Here is a 15,014-nt window from a genome sequence, read left to right as displayed (position 1 = left end):
CTGTCTGTCTGTCTGTCTGTCTGTCTGTCTGTCTGTCTGTCTGTCTGTCTGTCTGTCTGTCTGTCTGTCTGTCTGTCTGTCTGTCTGTCTGTCTGTCTGTCTGTCTGTCTGTCTGTCTGTCTGTCTGTCTGTCTGTCTGTCTGTCTGTCTGTCTGTCTGTCTGTCTGTCTGTCTGTCTGTCTGTCTGTCTGTCTGTCTGTCTGTCTGTCTGTCTGTCTGTCTGTCTGTCTGTCTGTCTGTCTGTCTGTCTGTCTGTCTGTCTGTCTGTCTGTCTGTCTGTCTGTCTGTCTGTCTGTCTGTCTGTCTGTCTGTCTGTCTGTCTGTCTGTCTGTCTGTCTGTCTGTCTGTCTGTCTGTCTGTCTGTCTGTCTGTCTGTCTGTCTGTCTGTCTGTCTGTCTGTCTGTCTGTCTGTCTGTCTGTCTGTCTGTCTGTCTGTCTGTCTGTCTGTCTGTCTGTCTGTCTGTCTGTCTGTCTGTCTGTCTGTCTGTCTGTCTGTCTGTCTGTCTGTCTGTCTGTCTGTCTGTCTGTCTGTCTGTCTGTCTGTCTGTCTGTCTGTCTGTCTGTCTGTCTGTCTGTCTGTCTGTCTGTCTGTCTGTCTGTCTGTCTGTCTGTCTGTCTGTCTGTCTGTCTGTCTGTCTGTCTGTCTGTCTGTCTGTCTGTCTGTCTGTCTGTCTGTCTGTCTGTCTGTCTGTCTGTCTGTCTGTCTGTCTGTCTGTCTGTCTGTCTGTCTGTCTGTCTGTCTGTCTGTCTGTCTGTCTGTCTGTCTGTCTGTCTGTCTGTCTGTCTGTCTGTCTGTCTGTCTGTCTGTCTGTCTGTCTGTCTGTCTGTCTGTCTGTCTGTCTGTCTGTCTGTCTGTCTGTCTGTCTGTCTGTCTGTCTGTCTGTCTGTCTGTCTGTCTGTCTGTCTGTCTGTCTGTCTGTCTGTCTGTCTGTCTGTCTGTCTGTCTGTCTGTCTGTCTGTCTGTCTGTCTGTCTGTCTGTCTGTCTGTCTGTCTGTCTGTCTGTCTGTCTGTCTGTCTGTCTGTCTGTCTGTCTGTCTGTCTGTCTGTCTGTCTGTCTGTCTGTCTGTCTGTCTGTCTGTCTGTCTGTCTGTCTGTCTGTCTGTCTGTCTGTCTGTCTGTCTGTCTGTCTGTCTGTCTGTCTGTCTGTCTGTCTGTCTGTCTGTCTGTCTGTCTGTCTGTCTGTCTGTCTGTCTGTCTGTCTGTCTGTCTGTCTGTCTGTCTGTCTGTCTGTCTGTCTGTCTGTCTGTCTGTCTGTCTGTCTGTCTGTCTGTCTGTCTGTCTGTCTGTCTGTCTGTCTGTCTGTCTGTCTGTCTGTCTGTCTGTCTGTCTGTCTGTCTGTCTGTCTGTCTGTCTGTCTGTCTGTCTGTCTGTCTGTCTGTCTGTCTGTCTGTCTGTCTGTCTGTCTGTCTGTCTGTCTGTCTGTCTGTCTGTCTGTCTGTCTGTCTGTCTGTCTGTCTGTCTGTCTGTCTGTCTGTCTGTCTGTCTGTCTGTCTGTCTGTCTGTCTGTCTGTCTGTCTGTCTGTCTGTCTGTCTGTCTGTCTGTCTGTCTGTCTGTCTGTCTGTCTGTCTGTCTGTCTGTCTGTCTGTCTGTCTGTCTGTCTGTCTGTCTGTCTGTCTGTCTGTCTGTCTGTCTGTCTGTCTGTCTGTCTGTCTGTCTGTCTGTCTGTCTGTCTGTCTGTCTGTCTGTCTGTCTGTCTGTCTGTCTGTCTGTCTGTCTGTCTGTCTGTCTGTCTGTCTGTCTGTCTGTCTGTCTGTCTGTCTGTCTGTCTGTCTGTCTGTCTGTCTGTCTGTCTGTCTGTCTGTCTGTCTGTCTGTCTGTCTGTCTGTCTGTCTGTCTGTCTGTCTGTCTGTCTGTCTGTCTGTCTGTCTGTCTGTCTGTCTGTCTGTCTGTCTGTCTGTCTGTCTGTCTGTCTGTCTGTCTGTCTGTCTGTCTGTCTGTCTGTCTGTCTGTCTGTCTGTCTGTCTGTCTGTCTGTCTGTCTGTCTGTCTGTCTGTCTGTCTGTCTGTCTGTCTGTCTGTCTGTCTGTCTGTCTGTCTGTCTGTCTGTCTGTCTGTCTGTCTGTCTGTCTGTCTGTCTGTCTGTCTGTCTGTCTGTCTGTCTGTCTGTCTGTCTGTCTGTCTGTCTGTCTGTCTGTCTGTCTGTCTGTCTGTCTGTCTGTCTGTCTGTCTGTCTGTCTGTCTGTCTGTCTGTCTGTCTGTCTGTCTGTCTGTCTGTCTGTCTGTCTGTCTGTCTGTCTGTCTGTCTGTCTGTCTGTCTGTCTGTCTGTCTGTCTGTCTGTCTGTCTGTCTGTCTGTCTGTCTGTCTGTCTGTCTGTCTGTCTGTCTGTCTGTCTGTCTGTCTGTCTGTCTGTCTGTCTGTCTGTCTGTCTGTCTGTCTGTCTGTCTGTCTGTCTGTCTGTCTGTCTGTCTGTCTGTCTGTCTGTCTGTCTGTCTGTCTGTCTGTCTGTCTGTCTGTCTGTCTGTCTGTCTGTCTGTCTGTCTGTCTGTCTGTCTGTCTGTCTGTCTGTCTGTCTGTCTGTCTGTCTGTCTGTCTGTCTGTCTGTCTGTCTGTCTGTCTGTCTGTCTGTCTGTCTGTCTGTCTGTCTGTCTGTCTGTCTGTCTGTCTGTCTGTCTGTCTGTCTGTCTGTCTGTCTGTCTGTCTGTCTGTCTGTCTGTCTGTCTGTCTGTCTGTCTGTCTGTCTGTCTGTCTGTCTGTCTGTCTGTCTGTCTGTCTGTCTGTCTGTCTGTCTGTCTGTCTGTCTGTCTGTCTGTCTGTCTGTCTGTCTGTCTGTCTGTCTGTCTGTCTGTCTGTCTGTCTGTCTGTCTGTCTGTCTGTCTGTCTGTCTGTCTGTCTGTCTGTCTGTCTGTCTGTCTGTCTGTCTGTCTGTCTGTCTGTCTGTCTGTCTGTCTGTCTGTCTGTCTGTCTGTCTGTCTGTCTGTCTGTCTGTCTGTCTGTCTGTCTGTCTGTCTGTCTGTCTGTCTGTCTGTCTGTCTGTCTGTCTGTCTGTCTGTCTGTCTGTCTGTCTGTCTGTCTGTCTGTCTGTCTGTCTGTCTGTCTGTCTGTCTGTCTGTCTGTCTGTCTGTCTGTCTGTCTGTCTGTCTGTCTGTCTGTCTGTCTGTCTGTCTGTCTGTCTGTCTGTCTGTCTGTCTGTCTGTCTGTCTGTCTGTCTGTCTGTCTGTCTGTCTGTCTGTCTGTCTGTCTGTCTGTCTGTCTGTCTGTCTGTCTGTCTGTCTGTCTGTCTGTCTGTCTGTCTGTCTGTCTGTCTGTCTGTCTGTCTGTCTGTCTGTCTGTCTGTCTGTCTGTCTGTCTGTCTGTCTGTCTGTCTGTCTGTCTGTCTGTCTGTCTGTCTGTCTGTCTGTCTGTCTGTCTGTCTGTCTGTCTGTCTGTCTGTCTGTCTGTCTGTCTGTCTGTCTGTCTGTCTGTCTGTCTGTCTGTCTGTCTGTCTGTCTGTCTGTCTGTCTGTCTGTCTGTCTGTCTGTCTGTCTGTCTGTCTGTCTGTCTGTCTGTCTGTCTGTCTGTCTGTCTGTCTGTCTGTCTGTCTGTCTGTCTGTCTGTCTGTCTGTCTGTCTGTCTGTCTGTCTGTCTGTCTGTCTGTCTGTCTGTCTGTCTGTCTGTCTGTCTGTCTGTCTGTCTGTCTGTCTGTCTGTCTGTCTGTCTGTCTGTCTGTCTGTCTGTCTGTCTGTCTGTCTGTCTGTCTGTCTGTCTGTCTGTCTGTCTGTCTGTCTGTCTGTCTGTCTGTCTGTCTGTCTGTCTGTCTGTCTGTCTGTCTGTCTGTCTGTCTGTCTGTCTGTCTGTCTGTCTGTCTGTCTGTCTGTCTGTCTGTCTGTCTGTCTGTCTGTCTGTCTGTCTGTCTGTCTGTCTGTCTGTCTGTCTGTCTGTCTGTCTGTCTGTCTGTCTGTCTGTCTGTCTGTCTGTCTGTCTGTCTGTCTGTCTGTCTGTCTGTCTGTCTGTCTGTCTGTCTGTCTGTCTGTCTGTCTGTCTGTCTGTCTGTCTGTCTGTCTGTCTGTCTGTCTGTCTGTCTGTCTGTCTGTCTGTCTGTCTGTCTGTCTGTCTGTCTGTCTGTCTGTCTGTCTGTCTGTCTGTCTGTCTGTCTGTCTGTCTGTCTGTCTGTCTGTCTGTCTGTCTGTCTGTCTGTCTGTCTGTCTGTCTGTCTGTCTGTCTGTCTGTCTGTCTGTCTGTCTGTCTGTCTGTCTGTCTGTCTGTCTGTCTGTCTGTCTGTCTGTCTGTCTGTCTGTCTGTCTGTCTGTCTGTCTGTCTGTCTGTCTGTCTGTCTGTCTGTCTGTCTGTCTGTCTGTCTGTCTGTCTGTCTGTCTGTCTGTCTGTCTGTCTGTCTGTCTGTCTGTCTGTCTGTCTGTCTGTCTGTCTGTCTGTCTGTCTGTCTGTCTGTCTGTCTGTCTGTCTGTCTGTCTGTCTGTCTGTCTGTCTGTCTGTCTGTCTGTCTGTCTGTCTGTCTGTCTGTCTGTCTGTCTGTCTGTCTGTCTGTCTGTCTGTCTGTCTGTCTGTCTGTCTGTCTGTCTGTCTGTCTGTCTGTCTGTCTGTCTGTCTGTCTGTCTGTCTGTCTGTCTGTCTGTCTGTCTGTCTGTCTGTCTGTCTGTCTGTCTGTCTGTCTGTCTGTCTGTCTGTCTGTCTGTCTGTCTGTCTGTCTGTCTGTCTGTCTGTCTGTCTGTCTGTCTGTCTGTCTGTCTGTCTGTCTGTCTGTCTGTCTGTCTGTCTGTCTGTCTGTCTGTCTGTCTGTCTGTCTGTCTGTCTGTCTGTCTGTCTGTCTGTCTGTCTGTCTGTCTGTCTGTCTGTCTGTCTGTCTGTCTGTCTGTCTGTCTGTCTGTCTGTCTGTCTGTCTGTCTGTCTGTCTGTCTGTCTGTCTGTCTGTCTGTCTGTCTGTCTGTCTGTCTGTCTGTCTGTCTGTCTGTCTGTCTGTCTGTCTGTCTGTCTGTCTGTCTGTCTGTCTGTCTGTCTGTCTGTCTGTCTGTCTGTCTGTCTGTCTGTCTGTCTGTCTGTCTGTCTGTCTGTCTGTCTGTCTGTCTGTCTGTCTGTCTGTCTGTCTGTCTGTCTGTCTGTCTGTCTGTCTGTCTGTCTGTCTGTCTGTCTGTCTGTCTGTCTGTCTGTCTGTCTGTCTGTCTGTCTGTCTGTCTGTCTGTCTGTCTGTCTGTCTGTCTGTCTGTCTGTCTGTCTGTCTGTCTGTCTGTCTGTCTGTCTGTCTGTCTGTCTGTCTGTCTGTCTGTCTGTCTGTCTGTCTGTCTGTCTGTCTGTCTGTCTGTCTGTCTGTCTGTCTGTCTGTCTGTCTGTCTGTCTGTCTGTCTGTCTGTCTGTCTGTCTGTCTGTCTGTCTGTCTGTCTGTCTGTCTGTCTGTCTGTCTGTCTGTCTGTCTGTCTGTCTGTCTGTCTGTCTGTCTGTCTGTCTGTCTGTCTGTCTGTCTGTCTGTCTGTCTGTCTGTCTGTCTGTCTGTCTGTCTGTCTGTCTGTCTGTCTGTCTGTCTGTCTGTCTGTCTGTCTGTCTGTCTGTCTGTCTGTCTGTCTGTCTGTCTGTCTGTCTGTCTGTCTGTCTGTCTGTCTGTCTGTCTGTCTGTCTGTCTGTCTGTCTGTCTGTCTGTCTGTCTGTCTGTCTGTCTGTCTGTCTGTCTGTCTGTCTGTCTGTCTGTCTGTCTGTCTGTCTGTCTGTCTGTCTGTCTGTCTGTCTGTCTGTCTGTCTGTCTGTCTGTCTGTCTGTCTGTCTGTCTGTCTGTCTGTCTGTCTGTCTGTCTGTCTGTCTGTCTGTCTGTCTGTCTGTCTGTCTGTCTGTCTGTCTGTCTGTCTGTCTGTCTGTCTGTCTGTCTGTCTGTCTGTCTGTCTGTCTGTCTGTCTGTCTGTCTGTCTGTCTGTCTGTCTGTCTGTCTGTCTGTCTGTCTGTCTGTCTGTCTGTCTGTCTGTCTGTCTGTCTGTCTGTCTGTCTGTCTGTCTGTCTGTCTGTCTGTCTGTCTGTCTGTCTGTCTGTCTGTCTGTCTGTCTGTCTGTCTGTCTGTCTGTCTGTCTGTCTGTCTGTCTGTCTGTCTGTCTGTCTGTCTGTCTGTCTGTCTGTCTGTCTGTCTGTCTGTCTGTCTGTCTGTCTGTCTGTCTGTCTGTCTGTCTGTCTGTCTGTCTGTCTGTCTGTCTGTCTGTCTGTCTGTCTGTCTGTCTGTCTGTCTGTCTGTCTGTCTGTCTGTCTGTCTGTCTGTCTGTCTGTCTGTCTGTCTGTCTGTCTGTCTGTCTGTCTGTCTGTCTGTCTGTCTGTCTGTCTGTCTGTCTGTCTGTCTGTCTGTCTGTCTGTCTGTCTGTCTGTCTGTCTGTCTGTCTGTCTGTCTGTCTGTCTGTCTGTCTGTCTGTCTGTCTGTCTGTCTGTCTGTCTGTCTGTCTGTCTGTCTGTCTGTCTGTCTGTCTGTCTGTCTGTCTGTCTGTCTGTCTGTCTGTCTGTCTGTCTGTCTGTCTGTCTGTCTGTCTGTCTGTCTGTCTGTCTGTCTGTCTGTCTGTCTGTCTGTCTGTCTGTCTGTCTGTCTGTCTGTCTGTCTGTCTGTCTGTCTGTCTGTCTGTCTGTCTGTCTGTCTGTCTGTCTGTCTGTCTGTCTGTCTGTCTGTCTGTCTGTCTGTCTGTCTGTCTGTCTGTCTGTCTGTCTGTCTGTCTGTCTGTCTGTCTGTCTGTCTGTCTGTCTGTCTGTCTGTCTGTCTGTCTGTCTGTCTGTCTGTCTGTCTGTCTGTCTGTCTGTCTGTCTGTCTGTCTGTCTGTCTGTCTGTCTGTCTGTCTGTCTGTCTGTCTGTCTGTCTGTCTGTCTGTCTGTCTGTCTGTCTGTCTGTCTGTCTGTCTGTCTGTCTGTCTGTCTGTCTGTCTGTCTGTCTGTCTGTCTGTCTGTCTGTCTGTCTGTCTGTCTGTCTGTCTGTCTGTCTGTCTGTCTGTCTGTCTGTCTGTCTGTCTGTCTGTCTGTCTGTCTGTCTGTCTGTCTGTCTGTCTGTCTGTCTGTCTGTCTGTCTGTCTGTCTGTCTGTCTGTCTGTCTGTCTGTCTGTCTGTCTGTCTGTCTGTCTGTCTGTCTGTCTGTCTGTCTGTCTGTCTGTCTGTCTGTCTGTCTGTCTGTCTGTCTGTCTGTCTGTCTGTCTGTCTGTCTGTCTGTCTGTCTGTCTGTCTGTCTGTCTGTCTGTCTGTCTGTCTGTCTGTCTGTCTGTCTGTCTGTCTGTCTGTCTGTCTGTCTGTCTGTCTGTCTGTCTGTCTGTCTGTCTGTCTGTCTGTCTGTCTGTCTGTCTGTCTGTCTGTCTGTCTGTCTGTCTGTCTGTCTGTCTGTCTGTCTGTCTGTCTGTCTGTCTGTCTGTCTGTCTGTCTGTCTGTCTGTCTGTCTGTCTGTCTGTCTGTCTGTCTGTCTGTCTGTCTGTCTGTCTGTCTGTCTGTCTGTCTGTCTGTCTGTCTGTCTGTCTGTCTGTCTGTCTGTCTGTCTGTCTGTCTGTCTGTCTGTCTGTCTGTCTGTCTGTCTGTCTGTCTGTCTGTCTGTCTGTCTGTCTGTCTGTCTGTCTGTCTGTCTGTCTGTCTGTCTGTCTGTCTGTCTGTCTGTCTGTCTGTCTGTCTGTCTGTCTGTCTGTCTGTCTGTCTGTCTGTCTGTCTGTCTGTCTGTCTGTCTGTCTGTCTGTCTGTCTGTCTGTCTGTCTGTCTGTCTGTCTGTCTGTCTGTCTGTCTGTCTGTCTGTCTGTCTGTCTGTCTGTCTGTCTGTCTGTCTGTCTGTCTGTCTGTCTGTCTGTCTGTCTGTCTGTCTGTCTGTCTGTCTGTCTGTCTGTCTGTCTGTCTGTCTGTCTGTCTGTCTGTCTGTCTGTCTGTCTGTCTGTCTGTCTGTCTGTCTGTCTGTCTGTCTGTCTGTCTGTCTGTCTGTCTGTCTGTCTGTCTGTCTGTCTGTCTGTCTGTCTGTCTGTCTGTCTGTCTGTCTGTCTGTCTGTCTGTCTGTCTGTCTGTCTGTCTGTCTGTCTGTCTGTCTGTCTGTCTGTCTGTCTGTCTGTCTGTCTGTCTGTCTGTCTGTCTGTCTGTCTGTCTGTCTGTCTGTCTGTCTGTCTGTCTGTCTGTCTGTCTGTCTGTCTGTCTGTCTGTCTGTCTGTCTGTCTGTCTGTCTGTCTGTCTGTCTGTCTGTCTGTCTGTCTGTCTGTCTGTCTGTCTGTCTGTCTGTCTGTCTGTCTGTCTGTCTGTCTGTCTGTCTGTCTGTCTGTCTGTCTGTCTGTCTGTCTGTCTGTCTGTCTGTCTGTCTGTCTGTCTGTCTGTCTGTCTGTCTGTCTGTCTGTCTGTCTGTCTGTCTGTCTGTCTGTCTGTCTGTCTGTCTGTCTGTCTGTCTGTCTGTCTGTCTGTCTGTCTGTCTGTCTGTCTGTCTGTCTGTCTGTCTGTCTGTCTGTCTGTCTGTCTGTCTGTCTGTCTGTCTGTCTGTCTGTCTGTCTGTCTGTCTGTCTGTCTGTCTGTCTGTCTGTCTGTCTGTCTGTCTGTCTGTCTGTCTGTCTGTCTGTCTGTCTGTCTGTCTGTCTGTCTGTCTGTCTGTCTGTCTGTCTGTCTGTCTGTCTGTCTGTCTGTCTGTCTGTCTGTCTGTCTGTCTGTCTGTCTGTCTGTCTGTCTGTCTGTCTGTCTGTCTGTCTGTCTGTCTGTCTGTCTGTCTGTCTGTCTGTCTGTCTGTCTGTCTGTCTGTCTGTCTGTCTGTCTGTCTGTCTGTCTGTCTGTCTGTCTGTCTGTCTGTCTGTCTGTCTGTCTGTCTGTCTGTCTGTCTGTCTGTCTGTCTGTCTGTCTGTCTGTCTGTCTGTCTGTCTGTCTGTCTGTCTGTCTGTCTGTCTGTCTGTCTGTCTGTCTGTCTGTCTGTCTGTCTGTCTGTCTGTCTGTCTGTCTGTCTGTCTGTCTGTCTGTCTGTCTGTCTGTCTGTCTGTCTGTCTGTCTGTCTGTCTGTCTGTCTGTCTGTCTGTCTGTCTGTCTGTCTGTCTGTCTGTCTGTCTGTCTGTCTGTCTGTCTGTCTGTCTGTCTGTCTGTCTGTCTGTCTGTCTGTCTGTCTGTCTGTCTGTCTGTCTGTCTGTCTGTCTGTCTGTCTGTCTGTCTGTCTGTCTGTCTGTCTGTCTGTCTGTCTGTCTGTCTGTCTGTCTGTCTGTCTGTCTGTCTGTCTGTCTGTCTGTCTGTCTGTCTGTCTGTCTGTCTGTCTGTCTGTCTGTCTGTCTGTCTGTCTGTCTGTCTGTCTGTCTGTCTGTCTGTCTGTCTGTCTGTCTGTCTGTCTGTCTGTCTGTCTGTCTGTCTGTCTGTCTGTCTGTCTGTCTGTCTGTCTGTCTGTCTGTCTGTCTGTCTGTCTGTCTGTCTGTCTGTCTGTCTGTCTGTCTGTCTGTCTGTCTGTCTGTCTGTCTGTCTGTCTGTCTGTCTGTCTGTCTGTCTGTCTGTCTGTCTGTCTGTCTGTCTGTCTGTCTGTCTGTCTGTCTGTCTGTCTGTCTGTCTGTCTGTCTGTCTGTCTGTCTGTCTGTCTGTCTGTCTGTCTGTCTGTCTGTCTGTCTGTCTGTCTGTCTGTCTGTCTGTCTGTCTGTCTGTCTGTCTGTCTGTCTGTCTGTCTGTCTGTCTGTCTGTCTGTCTGTCTGTCTGTCTGTCTGTCTGTCTGTCTGTCTGTCTGTCTGTCTGTCTGTCTGTCTGTCTGTCTGTCTGTCTGTCTGTCTGTCTGTCTGTCTGTCTGTCTGTCTGTCTGTCTGTCTGTCTGTCTGTCTGTCTGTCTGTCTGTCTGTCTGTCTGTCTGTCTGTCTGTCTGTCTGTCTGTCTGTCTGTCTGTCTGTCTGTCTGTCTGTCTGTCTGTCTGTCTGTCTGTCTGTCTGTCTGTCTGTCTGTCTGTCTGTCTGTCTGTCTGTCTGTCTGTCTGTCTGTCTGTCTGTCTGTCTGTCTGTCTGTCTGTCTGTCTGTCTGTCTGTCTGTCTGTCTGTCTGTCTGTCTGTCTGTCTGTCTGTCTGTCTGTCTGTCTGTCTGTCTGTCTGTCTGTCTGTCTGTCTGTCTGTCTGTCTGTCTGTCTGTCTGTCTGTCTGTCTGTCTGTCTGTCTGTCTGTCTGTCTGTCTGTCTGTCTGTCTGTCTGTCTGTCTGTCTGTCTGTCTGTCTGTCTGTCTGTCTGTCTGTCTGTCTGTCTGTCTGTCTGTCTGTCTGTCTGTCTGTCTGTCTGTCTGTCTGTCTGTCTGTCTGTCTGTCTGTCTGTCTGTCTGTCTGTCTGTCTGTCTGTCTGTCTGTCTGTCTGTCTGTCTGTCTGTCTGTCTGTCTGTCTGTCTGTCTGTCTGTCTGTCTGTCTGTCTGTCTGTCTGTCTGTCTGTCTGTCTGTCTGTCTGTCTGTCTGTCTGTCTGTCTGTCTGTCTGTCTGTCTGTCTGTCTGTCTGTCTGTCTGTCTGTCTGTCTGTCTGTCTGTCTGTCTGTCTGTCTGTCTGTCTGTCTGTCTGTCTGTCTGTCTGTCTGTCTGTCTGTCTGTCTGTCTGTCTGTCTGTCTGTCTGTCTGTCTGTCTGTCTGTCTGTCTGTCTGTCTGTCTGTCTGTCTGTCTGTCTGTCTGTCTGTCTGTCTGTCTGTCTGTCTGTCTGTCTGTCTGTCTGTCTGTCTGTCTGTCTGTCTGTCTGTCTGTCTGTCTGTCTGTCTGTCTGTCTGTCTGTCTGTCTGTCTGTCTGTCTGTCTGTCTGTCTGTCTGTCTGTCTGTCTGTCTGTCTGTCTGTCTGTCTGTCTGTCTGTCTGTCTGTCTGTCTGTCTGTCTGTCTGTCTGTCTGTCTGTCTGTCTGTCTGTCTGTCTGTCTGTCTGTCTGTCTGTCTGTCTGTCTGTCTGTCTGTCTGTCTGTCTGTCTGTCTGTCTGTCTGTCTGTCTGTCTGTCTGTCTGTCTGTCTGTCTGTCTGTCTGTCTGTCTGTCTGTCTGTCTGTCTGTCTGTCTGTCTGTCTGTCTGTCTGTCTGTCTGTCTGTCTGTCTGTCTGTCTGTCTGTCTGTCTGTCTGTCTGTCTGTCTGTCTGTCTGTCTGTCTGTCTGTCTGTCTGTCTGTCTGTCTGTCTGTCTGTCTGTCTGTCTGTCTGTCTGTCTGTCTGTCTGTCTGTCTGTCTGTCTGTCTGTCTGTCTGTCTGTCTGTCTGTCTGTCTGTCTGTCTGTCTGTCTGTCTGTCTGTCTGTCTGTCTGTCTGTCTGTCTGTCTGTCTGTCTGTCTGTCTGTCTGTCTGTCTGTCTGTCTGTCTGTCTGTCTGTCTGTCTGTCTGTCTGTCTGTCTGTCTGTCTGTCTGTCTGTCCGTATGTTCCTTATAGAATCGAAAACTACTGAACCAATCGGCATGAAAATATGCATGTAGAGGTATTTTGGGGCCAGGAAAGGTTTTAGTGATGGTTAGAGACCCCTTCCCCCACTAAGAGGGGGGGCTCCCATACAAATGAAACACAAATTTCTGCATAACTCGACAACTAATCAAGCAAATAGAACAAAATTTGGCATGTGGGTGTTTTCGGTGACAAGAATTTATTCTATGGTAAATTGAGACCCCTCCCCTCTTTATTAGGGGAATTATAACTCCTCTCCTCTTTAAAAGGGGGTGCTTCCATACAAATTTCCTCATAACTCGAGAACTAATCAAGCAAATGGAACCAAATTTGGCATGTGAAGGTTTTTGAGGGCAAGAATATTTTCTATAGTAAATTAGGACCCCTCCCCACTTTAAGAGGGGGAGCTCCTGTACCAAAGAAACACAATTTGCCTCATAACTCGAGAAGTAATTAAGCAAATGGAACCAAATTTGGCATGTGGGTGTTTTTGGAGACAAAAATTTTTTCTGTGATGAATTGGGACCCCTCCCCGTTTTAGGAGGGGGGGATCCTATACACATGATATACAAATATCCTCATAACTGAAGAACTAATCAAGCAAATGGAACAAAATTTGGCACGTGAAAGTTTTCGAGGGCATGAATATTTTCTATGGTGAATAAGGACCCCTCCCCACTTTAAGAGGGGGGGGGCTCCTATACAAACGAAATACAAATTTCCTCATAACTCGAGAATTAATCAAGCAAATGGAACCAAATTTGACACGTGGGTGGTTTTGGAGACAAAATTTTTTTCTATGATGACCTGGGACCCCTCCTCACTTTAGGAGGGGGGGGAGGGCTCCTATACAAATGAAATACAAATTTCCTCATAACTCGAGAACTAATCAAGCAAATGGAACCAAATTTGGCATGTGAAGATTTTCGAGGGCAAGAATATTTTCTATAGTAAATTAGGACCCCTCCCCACTTTAAGAGGGGGGGCTCCTGTACCAAAGAAACACAATTTGCCTCATAACTCGAGAAGTAATTAAGCAAATGGAACCAAATTTGGCATGTGGGTGTTTTTGGAGACAAAAATTTTTTCTGTGATGAATTGGGACCCCTCCCCGTTTTAGGAGGGGGGGATCCTATACACATGATATACAAATATCCTCATAACTGAAGAACTAATCAAGCAAATGGAACCAAATTTGGCACGTGAAAGTTTTCGAGGGCATGAATATTTTCTATGGTGAATAAGGACCCCTCCTCACTTTAAGAGGGAGGGCTCCTATACAAACGAAATACAAATTTCCTCATAACTCGAGAACTAATCAAGCAAATGGAACCAAATTTGACACGTGGGTGTTTTTGTAGACAAAATTTTTTTCTATGATGACCTGGGACCCCTCCTCACTTTAGGAGGGGGGGGGCTCCTATACAAATGAAATACAAATTTCCTCATAACTCGAGAATTAATCAAGCAAATGGAACCAAATTTGACACGTGGGTGGTTTTGGAGAAAAAAATTTTTTCTATGATGACCTGGGACCCCTCCTCACTTTAGGAGGGGGGGGAGGGCTCCTATACAAATGAAATTCAAATTTCCTCATAACTCGAGAACTAATCAAGCAAATAGAACCAAATTTGGCATGTGGAGGTTTCTGGAGGCAAAAATATTTTCTATGGTGAATTAGGACCCCTCCCAACTTTAAGAGGGGGTGCTTCTACACAAATAAAATACAAATTTCGTCATAATTCGAGAACTAATCAAGCAAATGGAACCATATTTGGCATGTGGGTGTTTTTGGAGGCAACCATTTTTTCTATGATGAATTAGGACCCCTTACCTTCTTAAGAGGGGGGGGCTCTCATACAAACGAAATACAAATTTCCTCATAACTCTAGAACTAATCAAGCAAATGGAACCAAATATATCATGTGGGTGTTTTTGTAGGCAAGAATATTTTCTATGGTATATTTTCTATGGATTTCCCCACTTTAAGAGGGGGGGGGTGCTCCTATACAAATGAAAAACAAATTTCCTCATAACTCGAGAACTGATCAAGCAAATGGAACCAAATTTGACATGTAAGTGGGTTTGGACGCAAGATTTTTTTTCTATGGTGAATTGAGACCCCTCTCTTCTTTAGAAAGCGAGTTATGGCCCATCTCCCCTTTAAGAGGGTGGGCTTCCATACAAATGAAATGCAAATTTCCTCTTATCTCGAGAACTAATCAATCAAATGGAACCAAATTTGGCATGTGGGAGTTTTAGATGGCAGAAATTTTTTCTATGGTGAATTACGACCCCTTCCCCTTTTAAGAGGGGAGCTCCCATACAAATGAAATTCAAATTTCCTTATAACTTGAGAACTAATCAAGAAAATGGAACCAAATTTGGCATGTGGGAGATTTTGGAGTCTTGAATTTATTTTACGATAGTTAGAGACCTCTCACCCCTGTGGTAGGGGGATATGGACTCTCATACAAATAAAACAGAAATTTTTGCGAAACTCAAAAACTAATCAAACTCGAGAAATTCGAGACTCTTCCATACAACATTAGTCAATACAAGACCACAAAAACTATCTATAGTAACACTAGATCAATCAGGACGAGACGGTCGCGAGTGTTGCCGGTGACCCGCCGTCGGAAGCGCCGCCCATTGGGGGGCTTGCAAAACTCGAGATTGTGACAAAGATCATCCGAGATTCATGATTTATGTACAACACAGGTTAATTTGTGGCAATACGAAGTTTGTCGGGTCAGCTAGTCAGATATAAAATCATAAGAAACGCAAAATCAGAAAAGTGTTGCAAGTAACCCCGTTTACTGGGTAACTTGCAACACCCCTATTTTCAGTTCATTCTACAGATTGATTTAGTTTATATTTTTTCTTACAATCATAAATCAAAAGTACTCACCACTATACAAGTTTTGGCTACTTACACTTGGACCTAAATGGTATACTTCGAAAGTTATACTAAGTCAAAGTTCAAAAGTGTTGCATGTATCCCCGGATGACGGTATTTAGATAAACAAAATAGCCGTAGTTTTTTGAAATGATAGTTTTTCACAATGAACGGAGAACGGTAGAGAAAAATAATACATAAAGGTAGGAGCTTGGGATGGCTAGAGCTATGTCCGGCGCTTCTTCCTAGTTGCCTTCCCCATTTTATACCCTTTATGTAAAGAGGCTTCGAAAAGTTATTATCTAATTATTATTCATTTATCAATTTCATCATTTCATCAAGTTGACAGCATTGTAACTTGTTTTGTCTTTGTATTCGCTCGTTTTAGTTGAAAGTTTAGACCTTCAACGAAAGTTCCGAATTCAATCTCTGGCAGATTGTGATAATGAATTGCGAGCATTAAATCTCCTTCTCCACTTTTCAAATTGCCACCAAGTATTGACTTCTACGAATAAAAACTTTCTGACCGACTGCAACGAGGTACGTTTTTCTTTGACACACTTTACAAAGTCGATTGTGTAACTAGGTCATAATCCGATTCTTCCACACGGGCTCACGGAACGGTCAATTTCAAAACGCAAACAATATCAATTCACTCGAGCCACCTAATTTATCACCCACCCAAAACAAAGTTGCAGGAACACATAACAATCCATAATCTTGCCAATATACACCGAATAAAATGTTTTTCTCCCTTTTATCGCAGCTGTACACAAATCACTCTTTCACTTGTTCCATTCTCCGGACGTTGTTTTGGTACGTACGTACAAGTTTTCGCGACCTTGACAAAACTCTTCGCAGCAGACGCGAATCAATTTCGGCTGCTGCGGGGA

The 15,014-nt window shown here is 47.3% G+C and overlaps 1 protein-coding gene across 1 annotated transcript in view; it reads left to right on the top strand.

The window, feature by feature from the left end:
* LOC128737893 (BMP-binding endothelial regulator protein) overlaps window positions 1-15,014 on the top strand; it is a 157,422-nt gene that overhangs the window by 129,540 nt on the left and 12,868 nt on the right. The window lies entirely within an intron of this gene.

This window comes from Sabethes cyaneus, chromosome 2, assembly GCF_943734655.1.
Source record: "Sabethes cyaneus chromosome 2, idSabCyanKW18_F2, whole genome shotgun sequence".
In the NCBI taxonomy this organism is placed as follows: Eukaryota; Metazoa; Arthropoda; class Insecta; order Diptera; family Culicidae; genus Sabethes; species Sabethes cyaneus.
Note: the sequence above shows the minus strand (reverse complement) of the source record. Positions and strands in the feature narration are given on the sequence as shown.